A 12430-nucleotide genomic window follows, 5' to 3' on the forward strand; every position below is an offset into this window, starting at 1 on the left:
AAAACACACACACATGCTTCAAATAAAAGATGCTATACAACTGTATTCTTCTGTGAGCTTCAAGACATCAGCCATCTATAAATAGAGGAACATCTCTATGTTATTTGCAAGAGCTTTTAATACAAAGAATTAAATCTCTCTCTCAAAGTGAATATTTTTCACAACATTCAAAAGCTCTTCAACAACAACAAAGCAAACTCAATAATCTCTCACTATATTTATTTGTCTCTTATTCTCTTGAGTTTGTTTTTGTAATATCTCTTTTGTTTGAGATACCATTTAAAATCTCTTTTGGTTGAGATTCCATTTTCTACCAACACCAACCACCATACAAAAGTGTAACTAGGCCTCAAGTCTATTGGGCTTAATATGTTGGAACAAAATGTGTTTAACAATGAACCTTAGAAAGTTTTGATGATAACAAGGTATTAAAAATTGTAAATTGGACTAGCTAATATTTGTTCAAGTGTACAGGACCACAGTTAAAAAAGTTACATCATTAATTGGTTCTGAATGAGCAAATAAAGAGCAAAAGAAAATGAAGCTTAGATGATTCTGAAGGCAAAGCGCTCCTGAAGTCAAGCTGCTCCTGAAGAAATAGCGCTCCTGAAGAAAAGCTGCTCCTGAAGAATAGTGCTTCTGCAGAAAAGAGGTCCAGAAGCCACATCATCAGAAGCTGAAGAAAATGCACCATCAGAAGCTGCAGAAGCTGCATCATCAGAAGCTGCCTCATCAGAAGCCATTTCACCAGAAGCTGAAGATCAACTGGATTTGCAAAACATTCAAAGATTGAAGAATCTACATTGCAAAAGCTGTCTATTGGTTTCGAAAACACAGCAGAAAAACAGTGGAACATTGCAACGGTCATTTCAAAGGTGTTTGAAGGCATGTGCTTGCAATTTGGACGAAAGCGTTGACATTGTACTTTGTACGAATTGTACAACCACGTTCTCCACTACTCTGTTTTGTGTCCACGCTACAAGACAAGAAAACATCTCCAGAATACGGTCTCGCCTGCATATATGTTCCTTTGGATAAGGAATGGATTTCAAATTGGTTCTTCATAGGACAACAACCAAATCAGGCAAAAGATCATTGGTGAAAGATCAAGCTTCAACAACGACTCTTTGGTGTGCTGGCAATTTCACAACGTCTCTTTCACACCTCTATATAAAGGAGTGAAGACTTAGAGTTTTGGTAATGCAAGAACGCTGAACGAAAGACTCATAACATTTTTACAAGTGCCAAACCTCTGCTGAAATTGTTCTGCATTCACTTAGAATTTCTGTGTCTCAAAGTCATATCTTAGAAATTCTTAAGTCCATTGAGTCTGTATCTGATTTGTATTGTGAGCACCTCTGATTGTATATCAAGTGTTCAACCTTAAACAATTTTCTGTGTAATTTTGTTTAGTTAGGAAGTCTCTTGCAGTTGTGCTTGAGCAGGAAGTCTCTTGATTGTGTTCTTGAGCAAAGGAAGTCTCTAGCTTGTGTGCTTGAGCAAAGGAAGTCTCTTGCTTGTGTGCTTGAGCAATTGTAATCAGATATTACTCTTAGTGAAATCTCCTTGGAAGTGCAAGGGGGACTGGACTACTTCCGGATTGTGGAAGGAACCAGTATAATTGCTTTGTGTCGTTCTTCTTCTCTTTCTCTGTTTTATTCCGCTGCATTTAGATTCTGATCATCACTTCAGAAGCTGTCTCACTTAGCTTCTGATCAGTGTGTTCAATTTTTAGGAGAAACGAAGAATTTTTCAAAACACAATTCAACCCCCCTTCTTGTGTTTTTCTCACCTTCAATTGGTATCTAGAGCCTGGGTCTGTTGTGTAACACTTAACCGTGCAACAGTCAAAGATATGAGAAAAACATGTCTACTCCTCCTCCTACTGGTTCTGGTGATACTAGCTATAAACATGTCTCACATGATTATAGTGATAGTAAGAAATCCAGTGTTGGAAAGATTCCAAAATTCAATGGAGATGCTGAAGAGTTCTCTTGGTGGAAGACCAACTTTTACAGTTACATCATGAGCCTAGATGAAGAATTATGGGATATTCTGGAAGATGGTGTTGGTGATTTAGTCCTTGATGAAGAAGGAGCTGCTGTGGATAGAAAGAAACATACTCCAGAACTGAGGAAACTCTACAAGAAGCATCATATTATCAGAGGAGCCCTTGTCACTGCCATACCCAAAGCAGAATACATGAAGATGAGTGACAAATCCACTGCTAAAGCTATGTTTGCTTCTCTCTGTTCAAATTATGAAGGGAGCAAGAAGGTCAAAGAAGCAAAGGCTCTCCTGCTTGTACATGAGTATGAGTTATTCAAGATGAAGGATGATGAAACTATTGAGGAGATGTACTCAAGGTTTCAAACCTTAGTTTCTGGGCTACAGATTCTAAAGAAGAGCTATGTTGCTTCTGATCATGTAAGCAAGATACTCAGAAGCTTACCTGCCAGATGGAGACCAAAAGTGACTGCCATTGAGGAAGCTAAAGATTTAAACACTTTAAGTGTAGAAGATCTTGTTAGTTCTCTCAAAGTTCATGAGTTAAGTCTTAATGAACATGAGTCTACTAAGAAGAGTAAATCAATAGCTCTTCCATTCAAAGGCAAGTCATCAAAAGCTCTCAAAGTGGTTGAATCTGAAGAGGAAGAACAGTCAAGTTCAGATTCTGAACCAGATGCTGCTGAAATGGCCATGCTCTCAAACAGACTTCAATATCTGGCCAAGAAGAACAGAAAGTTTCTCTCCAGAAGGGGTAACTCCAGAAGCTCAAAGAAAGAAGATCAGAAGGGATGCTTCAACTGTAAGAAGTCGGGACACTTCATTGCTGAATGCCCTGATCTTCAAAGAGAAAAGTCAAAGGACAAGTCAAAGAGGTCTACATTCAAACCAAGCAAATTCAAGAAGCAGATTAAGCAGAGTTTAATGGCAACCTGGGATGATTTGGGTAGTGAATCTGGATCTGATAAAGAGGAAGCTGATGAAGATGCAAAGGTAGCTGTTGGGTTAGTAGCAACAGCAACTTCAGAAGCTGGATCAGATTCAAACTCAGAAGATGAAAATGAGGTATATTCCAAAATTCCCAGAGATGAACTTGTTGAGTCACTTAAAGAACTTCTTACACATTTTGAAGTAAGAACCAATGAGTTGAAGGATTTAAAAGAAAAATATGCTGAGTTGGTACAACAGCAAAAATCAACTCTATTGGATCTGAAAGCTTCTGAACAAGGACTTAGGGGCTTTGACTTCATGTGTAAAACATATGAAGATCAGCTCAGGTTCTTATGTCAGAAGCTACAAGAAAAGTGTAATGAAAAACCTTTAAGTAACCATGAAATTACTCTTGAAGATTTTATTATATCTGGCATTGACAGAAGCAGAGTAGCTTCTATGATTTATAGCATTTACAAGAACAATGGCAGAGGAATTGGTTTTCCAGAAGTGAAACTTGAGAAAACCAATCTAAAATCTTGTTGTGAATGCATCAAGGAAGGTCTGAAAACCTTCTTTGTACCAGAAGGGGCTGAGTTGGAAACCGTTGTTCAATCAGAACCTGAAGCTTCTAGTTCTAAGGCTAAGATCACTTCAAAGCCAAAGAACTCTAAGTCAAAGGCTATGACCAAATCTGATTCCAAGACTTCAAAGGTTAGGATCCTGAAAAGATCAGAACCTATTCCTCAGAGTCTGGTGAAACCAAAATCTGGGGTTCTGAAGTCTAAGTTTCAGAAGAAGACAGTTACTGCTTCTGAAGTACCAAAACCTAAGGTGATGGTTAATCAGAAGCAACCCAACTTACAGCACAAGGTACAAGAAGTGAAGAGTAAAGCCTTAAGTACTAACCTTCCAGGACCCATAGAACAATGGGTACCTAAATCTAAAAATGTCAATGATGCAGGTATGTCTAAGAGCAGTGCCAAAGCAAAGATCATAGTACCTAGACAGCGGTTGCTCAAGACACATGACAGGAGACAAGTCCATGTTCCTCAGCCTAACAATGAAAGAGGGAGGAAATGTGAAATTTGGAGGCAACCAGTCAGGCAAGATCATAGGTACATGAACTATTGGTAATTCCTCTACCTCAATTAATAATGTATGGTTGGTAGATGGTCTTGAACATAACCTTTTGAGCATTAGTCAATTTTGTGATAATGGTTATGATGTGCTTTTTGAAAAACCCAACTGTACAGTAATCAACAAGGAAGACAAATCCATTGTGTTCAGAGGAAAGAGAGTTGACAATGTCTATAAAATCAATTTTTCTGAACTGGCTGATCAGAAGGTGATTTGCCTACTATCAGTGAATGATAAGAAATGGATGTGGCACAGAAGGTTGGGACATGCTAACTGGAGGTTAATCTCTTAGCTTAGTAAATTACAACTTGTGAAAGGGCTACCAGACATTGACTATCATTCAGATGCACTCTGTGGTGCATGTCAGAGAGGGAAAATTGTGAAATCATCTTTTAAAACCAAAGACATTGTTTCAACCTCAAGACCTTTAGAATTACTCCATATTGATTTATTTGGACCAGTGAGTACTGCATCCTTATATGGAAGTAAATATGGATTAGTCATTGTTGATGATTACAGCAGATGGACTTGGGTAAAATTCATAAAGAGTAAAGATGTTGCGTGTGATGTATTCAGTAGCTTCTGCACTCAAATTCAATCTGAAAAAGAATCAAAAATTTTGAAAGTCAGAAGTGATCATGGTGGAGAATTTGAAAATGAGCCATTTGAAGCTTTTTGTGAAAAACATGGAATTTTCCATGAATTCTCTTCTCCTAGAACACCGCAACAAAATGGGGTTGTAGAGAGAAAGAATAGAAATTTACAAGAAATGGCCAGAACCATGATTCATGAAAACAATTTACCAAAACATTTTTGGGCAGAAGCGGTGAATACGGCATGCTATGTTCAAAACAGGATCTTTATCAGACCTATTTTGGAGAAAACAGCATATGAACTCTTTAAAGGAAGAAAACCCAATATCTCTTACTTTCATCAATTTGGATGTACATGTTACATTCTGATCAACAAGCTCTACCTAAAGAAATTTGATGCCAAGGCCCAAAGAGGAATCTTCTTAGGTTACTCTGAAAGGTCAAAGGCATACAGAGTGTATAATTCAGAAACACTCTGTGTTGAAGAATCTATGCACGTTAAATTTGATGACAAGGAGCTTGAAGATAAAACTTCAAAGCAAGATGAAAGTTTTGCAGAGATACAGGTTCCTGAAGTTACTCCAGAACCTGATCAGATAGCTGAATCTGAAGATAGTCCAGAAGTTGAACCCACATCAGAAGCACAAGATGAAACTGCTTCTGATGAAGCACAAGATGGCTCACATCAAGAAGATCCTCCCAGAAACACATTCAAACACAAGTCTTCACATCCTAAGGAGCTAATCATTGGAAACAAAGATAGTCCAAGAAGAACAAGATCACATTTCAGACAAGTAGAGTCAATGATTGGACTAATCTCAATGATTGAACCTACAACAGTTGATGAAGCACTTTCAGATGATGGATGGATCCTAGCTATGCAAGAAGAGTTGAATCAATTTCAAAGAAATGATGTGTGGGATCTGGTACCCAAACCTCAGCACAAGAACATTATTGGAACAAAATGGGTATTCAGAAACAAGCTGAATGAGCAAGGTGAAGTAACAAGAAACAAAGCCAGGCTTGTTGCACAAGGGTATAGTCAACAAGAAGGCATTGATTACACTGAAACGTTTGCTCCAGTTGCTAGATTGGAAGCAATCAGGTTACTTCTTTCCTATGCAGTTAATCATGGCATAATATTATATCAAATGGATGTCAAGAGTGCATTTCTAAATGGTGTCATAGAAGAAGAAGTGTATGTCAAGCAACCTCCTGGATTTGAGGATATTAAATATCCTGACCATGTTTTTAAACTGAAGAAATCACTATATGGCTTGAAACAAGCTCCCAGAGCTTGGTATGATAGACTAAGTAATTTCTTAATCAAGAATGATTTTAAAAGAGGACAGGTTGATACTACACTCTTCAGAAGGACCCTTGGGAAAGATATTCTTGTTGTGCAAATATATGTTGATGATATAATATTTGGTTCTACTAATGCATCTCTTTGCAAGGAATTTTCTGAGTTAATGCAGGATGAATTTGAAATGAGCATGATGGGAGAGCTGAAGTTCTTCCTTGGCATTCAAATCAATCAATGCAAAGATGGAGTCTATGTTCATCAATCAAAGTACACAAATGAGCTTCTGAAGAAGTTCAAACTTGAAGATTGTAAAGTGATGAACACTCCAATGCACCCTACGTGCACCTTGAGCAAAGAAGATGAAGGAGCTAAAGTAGATCAGAAGCTGTATAGAGGTATGATTGGTTCTTTGTTATACCTTACTGCATCTAGACCAGATATTTTATTCAGTGTATGCTTGTGTGCAAGATTCCAATCAGATCCTAGAGAATCTCATATGACTGCTGTCAAGAGAATCTTCAGGTATTTGAAAGGAACAACTAATCTTGGACTCCTTTATAGGAAATCCTTAGATTATAAGCTAATTGGATTCTGTGATGCTGATTATGCTGGTGATAGGATTGAAAGAAAGTCAACCAGTGGCAATTGTCAATTTCTGGGTGATAATCTTATATCCTGGGCTAGCAAAAGACAAACAACTATTGCTATGTCTACAGCAGAAGCAGAATACATTTCAGCTGCAAGTTGTTGTACACAACTACTTTGGATGAAACATCAGTTGGAAGATTATCAGATAACTGCTAACAGTATTCCCATTTATTGTGATAATACTGCTGCTATTTGTTTGTCTAAAAATCCAATTTTGCATTCAAGAGCTAAGCACATTGAAATCAAACACCATTTTATCAGAGATTATGTTCAAAAAGGAATTTTAGATATACAATTCATTGATACTGAAAATCAATGGGCTGATATATTTACTAAGCCTTTAACTGTTGAACGATTTGATTTTATAAAGAAAAATTTGAACATGCACTACGTGTCTGATTAGATGTTTGCTTGCTCCTGAATAGGATTTTAGGTTCTGAAGTTAGTTCAGAAGCAGTAGTTCATCAGAAGCTCTTTATTGAGGTTCTGAGGAAAACTCGCTTCTGATGATGACGTCAGCATCTGAAGTCCAGAAGCTGGATTTATTGCTTCTGAATAGTTGAATTAGTGGAAACGTTGGGAGTTACTTTTTAAAAGTAACCTCTGGCCCACTAACTTGGTAGTTACTCTGTGAACTTCTTACGTGGCCTGTATGTGTTGGTGTATAACTAAAAGGGCAATGATGATTTAATAGCTTTGAAAGTACTTTTCACGCGCCCCCAATTTTGTCATTAATGTTATGTTTGTTTGTCTCTTTTGAATTGCAATCGTTTTACTTTTAACACTTTGTCAATTCACACACTACTCACTCACAACAAACACATTTTGCTCTCAAACCTCTTGCGAAGTAAGCGCAAAAACCTTAGAACCCTAAATTCTCTAAATCTTCTTCAATCATCATCAAATGGCATCATCAAGCTCGCAACGAGAAGTTTCAGTGTCTACTTCACGGATGGTCCCTGAATATGACTACAAAGGAAGAAGCATGAAATTGAAAGAATGGGAACTACAGGTTCAAATAGAAAATCCGGTGGATTTTGAATCACTCGCCTTCCATGAGTGTTGGATCAGAAGCTACTATGTAAAGCAGGAACTTATGCATTATTTCAAGATGTTGAATGGACCAACATACGAAGCATTGGTAAGACACTTCTGGGTGAGGGCTAAGGTTTATGACAAAGCTGCGTCTATAACTGAAGAAAGTCAAATGGTGTTGATTTATCCCGAACTGGAAGGGAAGACCAGAGAAGAAATGGGACTTGAGCCATTTGCAGGTATTGAAATCAGGTCAAGTATTTGTGGTATTCCAGTAAGAATTGCGGAATGGCAGATAGAAGCTGTACTCTGTAGAGAGGCCTCTGGAAAATACTCTGGAATTGATCTCTCAAGTACAGCTGAAGAACGCTTCTGGAAAGAGAAAGTAAACTTGGCCCTGTATAACTCAACGCAAGCAGGAAAGTATGCTGATCTAAGCATGGATAAGAAGCTGCTTCTGAAGATTCAGAATGAGGACTTACTTCCATGTGGTGGAAGTGAGAAACCCAATTTGGCACAGAAGGTCTTTCTTCAGCACTTCATTAAGAAGGAGAAAGTGAACGTGCCAAAATATATGTTCAAATACTTGATAGAGTGTCTGAAACAGAGTCAGCTGCAGAATAGAACCTGGGTACCTTATGGAAGACTCTTGTCAGAAATATTCTATCAAGGAGGAGTCTTGGACAAGCTAAGCAGTGCTGAAGCCTTCACAGATGAGCTGCTTGATACTAAAACTGGAAAGTTCATTAATGCACAAACCCTCAAGAATATGAAGTTGATCCCTGCTGTCACCAAGCTTCATACATATTTGAGTGAATCACTTGTTAAGTCTGATCTTATGAAGGACTTTCCACCCATCTGCAAGAAGGATCCCCTTGAAGTGCAGATGTACTATATCAAGGAACATTTTGAGGCAACCAATGAGAGAATCAGATTGGAAGATATTCCAGAAGAAATGTATGGTGGTGCTCTGCCACGAGCCAGAGGCAGAAAGTCAAAAAGGAAGATGACTGCAGAGCAATACCTAGAGGTTGAAAAATCTGCTAAGAAGGCAAAAGTTGCTGCTGACAAGCTCAAGATTGGTGGTTCATCAGTACCTTCAATTGAAGAAGCTATTGAAGACATGGATTCTAGATTGATCATGGATGTTGGCATTACTCTTGATCAACCTACAGTACCAAAGAAGAAGAGGAAGCCAACATTAAGGAGGACCAAGGACTTTCCTCATGTTTCTAAGAAGAGTGAAGCTCCTACTATTGTTTCAGAAGCTATTGGAAAAGCTATGGAGATTGCTTCTGAACTTCAAGAGAGGGTAATGACAGAAGCATCACAACTTCTTAAAATTCCTGACACTGCTGAAGATGATCAAATGAAGACAGCTGATTGTTCAGAACCTTCTACTACAGGTAATATTTTCACACACTCAGAACCCATAGTACATGAGATATCCAGTGACTCTCCTTCACCTTCTTCAAAATCCTCATCATCATCTTCAGATTCTGATGATGATATACCCATAGCTCAACTTGTTAGAAAACCAGTAAAACGCCAGTCAACATCAACCAATACTAACACAAAGCCATCTCAGTCAAACACTTATGAACCAGTTGGTCATATAATCAATGAGAAGTTGACTGAATTGGCTGTGCAGAGAGATAGAGTCATCAATAATATCTTTCGCCTTAACCCTCAACCTCTTAACATTCAACCCCTCAACATGATTGTACCAGAAAATGTTGAGACAACCTCAGAGAAAGCCTCTGAGACAACTCCAGAAGCAGCTGCTTCTGATAAAGTTGTTTCAGAAGACCCCCCACAACAAAAACCTTCACCAGAAAAAGCCTCTTCACCCCCTACAACTTCATCACCCCCAATTGTTCCTGAACTATCTGTTCCTGAACAAGTCTCTCCTCAAAAGACCATTCCTGAACATTCTGTTCCTGAACAACCAGTTACTAAACCCATTTCTGAACCTGAACCTGAAACTACCGCTCCTGAACACATTGTTCCTGAGCTAACCTCTGCTTCCATATCTTCTTCACCAGTTCAAGTCATCAAGATCATCCACCATACTGGTGTATGTGATATGGACACAGACTCTGAGGATGATCAATATGATCATGCCTCTGATATGGTAGTTGACCCCACTCCTGACTAACCATCAACCAGCCAATCATCAACTACAAATGACCAATCATCATCAAACCTACCAATTGTTCCCCTAGCCCCTCCAAAACCCTCTAAACAACCTTCACCTCCCACCATTTACCTGGATTCTCAAGTACTAAAAGATGTGTGGGAAGATATTGCTTCTGAAGTTCTCAGACTGATAGCAAGTAGAAATGATCTGGGTCATACAATAAGCTATCAGAAGCAATGGAGAATGATCAAGGAAAGGGTCATCAACCTGATTTCAGCTCTGCATGATTCCTGTATTGAGGCTCAAGAGCAAGCCAAGCAGAAGCTGGAAGATTGGTTGAATGGCATTGAAGAGAATGCTGGAGATGTAGAAGTTCTTGGTACTTGGGTGAAGAATCCACTCAGTATCAGAGGCAGAGAACCTGATGAATTCCTGCCTAAGGAGCTGAATCTGATCATTCCTTCTGAGATCCTAGAGAAGATTGATGCACCAAACCTGGCTCTAGCTCAGGAGAACAAGGTGCTCAAAGAAGAAAATGACATGCTTGAAACAGAGCTAATAGAGCAGAAGCTGAAGATATCACAGTTGGAAGCTGACATGCAAGAAGCCAAGATCAGAGAAGACAACTACAGAAAAGTTATGGACAAGAAGTATGCTGATGTTCAAGAGCTTCTGAAGAAGATTCTAGAGAAATAAGCCAAACCCATAGTTGCACACTTTTAGCTTATTTTTCTGTCTTTTTAGGCTTTTGATATTCTTTGTTCATTTCTGCTTCTGAATTAGTTCTTTTTGCTTCTGATATTATATGCTTCTGAATTCTTCCTGCTTCTGAAAATCTTTAACTGTTCATACCTTCTGATATTATAATGCTTGCTATGCCTGTTTATTTAATCTTTGAAGATGGTTAAATGCTTTTAAATTTATTTGAATTATGCTCTGAACCTTTAATCTTATGTTTTTCTCATCTCTTCTTTTTGTTTATGTCTTTTTGCTAATGACAAAAGGGGGAGTATATGTGATAGTATTTAAAGGCTCTGAGCCCCATTAATTGAAGTTTGAAAATTTTGAAAATTTCTATCCTTTTTATCGGTGTATCAAAAAGGGGGAGTATCAAATTTCAAATAACAATTAATTGAACCGTTCTTCTTATCTATAAGTCAATTCTTTCAATTTTTTATAGCTCTGATATTATTGTGCGAAAAATGAATTTAATTAACCTGGATAGAACTTAGGGGGAGCTTACAAACCTCACCTTGAAGACTATCAGACTCAGGGGGAGTTAGAGCTTACAAACCTCAGACTCTGAGCTTACAAACCTCAGAACCCCAAGGTCAACTTGTTAATTAGATTAACAACAATTGATCAATTTTTAAATACTATTGTTTGTCATCATCAAAAAGGGGGAGATTGTTGGAACAAAATGTGTTTAACAATGAACCTTAGAAAGTTTTGATCATAACAAGGTATTAAAAATTGTAAATTGGACTAGCTAATATTTGTTCAAGTGTACAGGACCACAGTTAAAAAAGTTACATCATTAATTGGTTCTGAATGAACAAATAAAGAGCAAAAGAAAATGAAGCTTAGATGATTCTGAAGGCAAAGCGCTCCTGAAGTCAAGCTGCTCCTGAAGAAATAGCGCTCCTGAAGAAAAGCTGCTCCTGAAGAATAGTGTTTCTGAAGACAAGAGGTCCAGAAGCCACATCATCAGAAGCTGAAGAAGCTGCACCATCAGAAGCTGCAGAAGCTGCATCATCAGAAGCTGCCTCATCAGAAGCCATTTCACCAGAAGCTGAAGATCAACTGGATTTGCAAAACATTCAAAGATTGAAGAATCTACATTGCAAAAGCTGTCTATTGGTTTCGAAAACACAGCAAAAAAACAGTGGAACATTGCAACGGTCATTTCAAAGGTGTTTGAAGGCATGTGCTTGCAATTTGGACGAAAGCGTTGACATTGTAATTTGTACGAATTGTACAACCACGTTCTCCACTACTCTGTTTTGTGTCCACGCTACAAGACAAGAAAACAGCTCCAGAATAAGGTCTCGCCTGCATATATGTTCCTTTGGATAAGGAATGGATTTCAAATTGGTTCTTCATAGGACAACAACCAAATCAGGCAAAAGATCATTGGTGAAAGATCAAGCTTCAACAACGACTCTTTGGTGTGCTGGCAATTTCACAACGTCTCTTTCACACCTCTATATAAAGGAGTGAAGACTTAGAGTTTTGGTAATGCAAGAACGCTGAACGAAAGACTCATAACATTTTTACAAGTGCCAAACCTCTGCTGAAATTGTTCTGCATTCACTTAGAATTTCTGTGTCTCAAAGTCATATCTTAGAAATTCTTAAGTCCATTGAGTCTGTATCTGATTTGTATTGTGAGCACCTCTGATTGTATATCAAGTGTTCAACCTTAAACAATTTTCTGTGTAATTTTGTTTAGTTAGGAAGTCTCTTGCAGTTGTGCTTGAGCAGGAAGTCTCTTGATTGTGTTCTTGAGCAAAGGAAGTCTCTAGCTTGTGTGCTTGAGCAAAGGAAGTCTCTTGCTTGTGTGCTTGAGCAATTGTAATCAGATATTACTCTTAGTGAAATCTCCTTGGAAGTGCAAGGGGGACTGGACTAC

Source organism: Medicago sativa, chromosome 3 (assembly GCF_051527215.1).
Source record: "Medicago sativa cultivar Bolivia chromosome 3, Bolivia_mono, whole genome shotgun sequence".
Classification (NCBI taxonomy): Eukaryota; Viridiplantae; Streptophyta; class Magnoliopsida; order Fabales; family Fabaceae; genus Medicago; species Medicago sativa.